This window comes from Ascaphus truei, chromosome 20 (genome assembly GCF_040206685.1).
Source record: "Ascaphus truei isolate aAscTru1 chromosome 20, aAscTru1.hap1, whole genome shotgun sequence".
In the NCBI taxonomy this organism is placed as follows: Eukaryota; Metazoa; Chordata; class Amphibia; order Anura; family Ascaphidae; genus Ascaphus; species Ascaphus truei.
Genome location: NC_134502.1, coordinates 202,501 through 207,890, shown reverse-complemented (window position 1 = coordinate 207,890; position 5,390 = coordinate 202,501). Strand labels below are relative to the sequence as shown.

General features: G+C 50.0%; 1 protein-coding gene across 3 annotated transcripts in view; it reads right to left on the bottom strand.

The window, feature by feature from the left end:
• Positions 1-1,618: 1,618 nt before the first annotated feature.
• LOC142470640 (uncharacterized) overlaps positions 1,619-5,390 on the bottom strand; it is an 82,252-nt gene continuing 78,480 nt past the window's right edge. For all 3 annotated transcript variants that reach the window (XR_012789288.1, XR_012789287.1, XR_012789286.1), the window contains exon 3: positions 1,619-2,043. The gene's annotated coding sequence lies outside the window, so the exon portion shown is untranslated. The remainder of the gene's footprint in view (positions 2,044-5,390) is intronic.

The following is a 5,390-nucleotide window of genomic DNA, read 5'->3' as shown; positions in this document are numbered from 1 at the left end:
CTGCTCTGAACTCCGATGTCCAGCAGACATACCGGCGCCTATGGGTTAGCTCGGGCAGCCTGTTCGGACATCGGTTCCGAATGTTTAAACACATTACATTTAATAAAATATACTTTAATAAACTAAGGTATAGTTTAATATATTTCCGAGTCTCTGGGTACAGGGGACAGAAGAAGAAAGATGTTGTACTTTTACTCCTAACTGCCCTATTCCCCACACACTTTCCCTGGGACTCAGTCTGGGCTCTCAGAGTCCCCCCTCAACCTTATATACGATTGGGGCACCCACAAACCTTATTCTGGTTCTGGGTCACCTTGGATCTAGCCTAGGGATTCCCTCAGCTACAGGGATACCTATTCATCCCTGTGCCTCAACCTCCTTTCTTGGCTGTGCTGAAGCAAGGGACCCTAGTGGTGAGTCGCGCTTGCATTTTCAAGGGGAGGTATTGCCGGGACAATGTGCATACATGTGTCCGAGAATCAGATGATTCCCATGGTACTTTTATGGGGGAACCGGCAACTCATTTAATATTCTATCTCTTACGAGATATCATTGTGCACTGGGATTGTGTGTTCCCCCTGGATTAATATACTGCATTAATACAAATATAGGGAAAGTGTCAGTCGTTTACATTTAACATAGGTTAAACTCAATGGATAAATGTATTTTTTAACCTCATTGACTATGTAACTATGTGACAATGAGAGAGACTGCCTTAACGTGAATTAGACTGCTAATGAGAGAATGAGAGAAATGGTTCACCAATGAATGAGACAGCCTTCAAGTGAATGAGACTGCCTCCAGAATGAGACATCGTTCTAATGAGTATTTTATTAAAGGGTTTTATTTCATAGGTATATACAGGCATTAACGTACGCAATGGGACCGGAGCATGTATGTAACTATGTAACACAGGCATACCTCGCATTAACATACGCAATGGGACCGGAGCATGTATGTAAAGCGAAAATGTACTTAAAGTGAAGCACGACCTTTTCCCCACTTATCGATGCATGTACTGTACTGCAATCGTCATATACGTGCATAACTGATGTAAATAACGCATGTGTAATAGGCTCTATAGTCTCCCCGCTTGCGCACAGCTTCGGTATCGGTAGGGAGCCGGTATTGCTGTTCAGGACGTGCTGACAGGCGCATGCGCGAGCTGCCGTTTGCCTATTGGGCGATATGTCCTTACTCGCGAGTGTACTTAAAGTGAGTGTCCTTACACCGGGGTATGCCTGTATGCTGGTAACTTGTGAATGAACTGTGGGATTTCCAAGTCATGGATTCCGAGGGACCCGGTGGCGACCAAGCTTGGTGCCTATGGGTCTGTGCGGAGTCCGGACTTGAAAACCTGAGGGATGCCAAGGTGTTAGAACAGGAGGGGTTCTGCAGTTCTGCTTGGGTACCCGCATCCTGCGCTCACACAGGGCTATCCGGCCACCATTTGCCAGAGCCCAGACTCTGTGGAGCCTGGACATCGGGTGGACAGCTGAATGAGACATCCTTCCAATGAGTAAGACCCCCAATGAATGAGACATCCTTCTAATGAGTAAGACCACCAATGAATGAGACATCCTTATAAAGAGTAAGACCACTAATGAATGAGACTGGGTTCCAAGCAGTAAGCCATCACACCATTTAATATATCATTGTGCATAGCGTATCACCCACACACAGCTATTTTAACCGCATATTTAACAGGGGGATCTGTCATCATTGATTGTCGTACGGGTCTGGTTCCCAGAGAGACCCATATTTGACTCGGACTATTTTTGGCTTCCCAGTAGAGGACTTTAGTATCACGACGCTGAAATCGGAGGGGACGGTCCTCTGTTCTACGGGGCTCAGATTGTCAGGTGTTTCAGGATCATAGATACTGATGGTGACCATTCCGTGCTCTGTCGCCACATTGCGCACTTCCCCTTGCTGGACTAAGATCTGATCGTTACGCCCATTGGGGTGAGTGACGACCACCGTGACCTCTTTTCCGTAATTGTTGGCGACGTGGGTGTTGTGTTGGTTCCCCATGGTTAAATTCTGAAAAACGATCAATAATCAATAGGAGGAGTTATAGGGAGCAATTATATAGCCAAAAGAAGTAGGTAATATATATATACGTGTATGTGTGTGTGTGTGTGTGTGTATGTGTGAAAAAAAGAAAGTGAATCCCTGCGCTTCTCCCATTGGGCTAACAATAAATGGGGAAATAAATATACAGCTCAACCCCCTTATAACGTTGTGCTTGAGGTCCCTAGAATCACACCGCGCTATAAGCGGATCGCGTTAAAAATAATGTACAATTGTATGCATCGTACAATAAAGTATTTAAGATACTAATAATCGTGTTGTAAAGTATTCATAAATACGAAAATTGGGAGCCACGCTTGCATCGCGTTATAAGCGGAATCGCGATGTAGCGGATCGTGTTATAGCGGGGTTGAGCTGTACATAGTAAAACCTAAGTCTGTAAGACAAAGGAGACTTTTGGTTACATCCTTTGATCAAATAATGCCCGGCACGCTAACCAACGTCACGGTAAGTCTCTCTCTCTCTCCCTCTCTCTCTATATATATATATTTATATATATATTTATATATTTATCAGAAAGACAGGGTTGCAGACCTGTCTAAGACATGCAAATGAACATACAGTAATATTTACAGTTGCTATATATATATATATATATATATATATATATATATATATATATATAAATGAAATAGGTGGAGTTATAGGCAGGGGTTATATGTGGTAATAGGAGGAGTTATAGGGAAAGATAATATGAGTCAACAGGAGGAGTGGTTAAAAGGGGCAATTGGAATAGGTTATAGGGTTAGGAAGGAGAGACAGAGACAGAGAGGAGGGACAGAGATAGAGAGGAGGGACATAGACAGAGAGGATAGGGTGACCATTAGTACCGGTTTTACCGGTACAGTCCCGTTTTTTTGAGGCCTGTACCGGTTTAAGTCTGTCCCGGTTTTTGTCCCGGTTTTTGTCCCTGGTCCCGGTATTGCGGTGCAGCGGCGGTGAGGAGAATGCGGCGGCCGGTAAGTATTTTGTATGTGTGTGTGTGTGTGTGTGTGAATGCTGCCGGGGAGACTGAATGATGGAGAATGCCGGGGGCGGGACTTAGAATGCCGGCCGGCCCGCAGGGGATTGGATGAATGATGATGCCGGGGGCGGGACTTAGAATGCTGGCCGGCCCGCAGGGGATTGGTTGCAGGCAGGTCAGAGGAAGCCGGGGGCGGGACTTCCGCTTTGTGCAGAGCACAAGTGTCTTCCCGGCTTCCTCTGTGCGCGTGAGTGTCCCTGTTCTGTCCCGGGTCCCAGCCAGGGGGGGGTAATAGGAGGTTGTAGCGGGGGTAGCGGGGTGCGCCTGCCTTTGTACCACCTTGTACCTTTGCCCCCCCCGGCGCTCCCACCATTGCCCCTCCTGGCGCTCCCAGCATTGCCCCTCCTGGCGCTCCCAGCATTGCCCCCCCCCGGCGCTCCCAGCATTGCCCCCCCCGGCGCTCCCACCATTGCCCCCCCGATGCTCCCACTATTGCCCCCCCGGCGCTCCCACTATTGCCCCCCCGGCACTCCCACCATTGCCCCCCCGGCGCTCTCACCATTGCCCCCCCGGCGCTCCGACCATTGCCCCCCCGGAACTCCCACCATAGCACCCCCGGCGCTCCCACCCTTGCCCCCCCGGCGCTCCCACCATTGCCCCCCCGGCGCTCCCACCATTGCCCATCGGCGCTCCCAGCTTTGCCCCCCCGGCGCTCACAGCTTTGCCCCCCGGCGCTCACAGCTTTGCCCCCCGGCGCTCACTTCCCCCCGTCCCCTTGGTGTGGGAGATGGGCTCGGGGGCGGGCAGTGGCTGCTGCGCGGTCGATGGCGGTGCAGGGGCTGGCGGGCGGTGCAGGGGGAGGCGGGGTGTATCTGTGTGTGTGTATCAGTGTGTGTATCAGTGTGTGTGTGTGTGTGTGTGTGTGTGTGTGTGTGTGTGTGTGTGTGTGTGTGTGTGTGTGTGTGTGTGTGTGTGTATCAGTGTGTGTGTGTGTGTGTGTATCAGTGGGTGTATGTGTATCAGTGTGTGTGTGTGTGTATCAGTGTGTGTGTGTGTGTATCAGTGTGTGTGTGTATCAGTGTGTGTGTGTGTGTGTGTGTGTGTGTGTGTGTGTGTGTGTGTGTGTGTGTGTGTGTGTGTGTGTGTGTGTGTGTGTGTGTGTGTGTGTGTGTGTGTGTGTGTGTGTATCAGTGTGTGTGTGTATCAGTGTGTGTGTGTGTGTATCAGTGTGTGTGTGTGTGTGTGTGTGTGTGTGTGTGTGTGTGTGTGTGTGTGTGTGTGTGTGTGTGTGTGTGTGTGTGTGTGTGTGTGTGTGTGTGTGTATCAGTGTGTGTGTATGTGTGTGTGTATCAGTGGGGGTGTGTGTGTGTATCAGTGGGGGTGGGGGGGTGTATCAGTGGGGGGGTGTGTGTGTATCAGTGGGGGTGTGTGTATCAGTGGGGGGGTGTGTGTGTGTCAGTGTGTGTGTGTGTGTATCAGTGTGTGTGTGTGTGTGTGTGTGTGTGTGTGTGTGTGTGTGTGTGTGTGTGTGTGTGTGTGTGTGTGTGTGTGTGTGTGTGTGTGTGTGTGTGTGTGTGTGTGTGTATCAGTGGGTGGGTGTGTATCAGTGTGTGTGTGTGTATCAGTGGGTGGGTGTGTATCAGTGGGTGTGTGGGTGTGTGTGTATCAGTGTGCATCAGTGTGTGTGTGTGTGTGTGTGTGTGTGTGTGTGTGTGTGTGTGTGTGTGTGTGTGTGTGTGTGTGTGTGTGTGTGTGTGTGTGTGTGTGTGTGTGTGTGTGTGTGTGTGTGTGTATCAGTGTGTGTGTGTGTGTGTGTGTGTGTGTGTGTGTATCAGTGTGTGTGTGTGTGTGTATCAGTGGGTGTATGTGTATCAGTGTGTGTGTGTGTGTGTGTGTGTGTGTGTGTGTGTGTGTGTGTGTGTGTGTGTGTGTGTGTGTGTGTGTGTGTGTGTGTGTGTGTGTGTGTGTGTCAGTGTGTGTGTGTGTGTGTGTGTGTGTGTGTGTGTGTGTGTGTGTGTGTGTGTGTGTGTGTGTGTGTGTGTGTGTGTGTGTGTGTGTGTGTGTGTGTGTGTGTGTGTGTGTGTGTGTGTATCAGTGGGGGTGTGTATGTGTATCAGTGGGGGTGGGGGGTGTATCAGTGGGGGGGGGGGGTGTATCAGTGGGGGGGGGGGGTGTGTATCAGTGGGGGTGTGTGTGTGTATCAGTGGGGGTGTGTGTATCAGTGTGTGTGTGTGTGTGTGTATGTGTGTGTGTGTGTGTGTGTGTGTGTGTGTGTGTGTGTGTGTGTGTGTGTGTGTGTGTGTGTCAGTGGGTGTGTGTGTGTGTGTGTGTG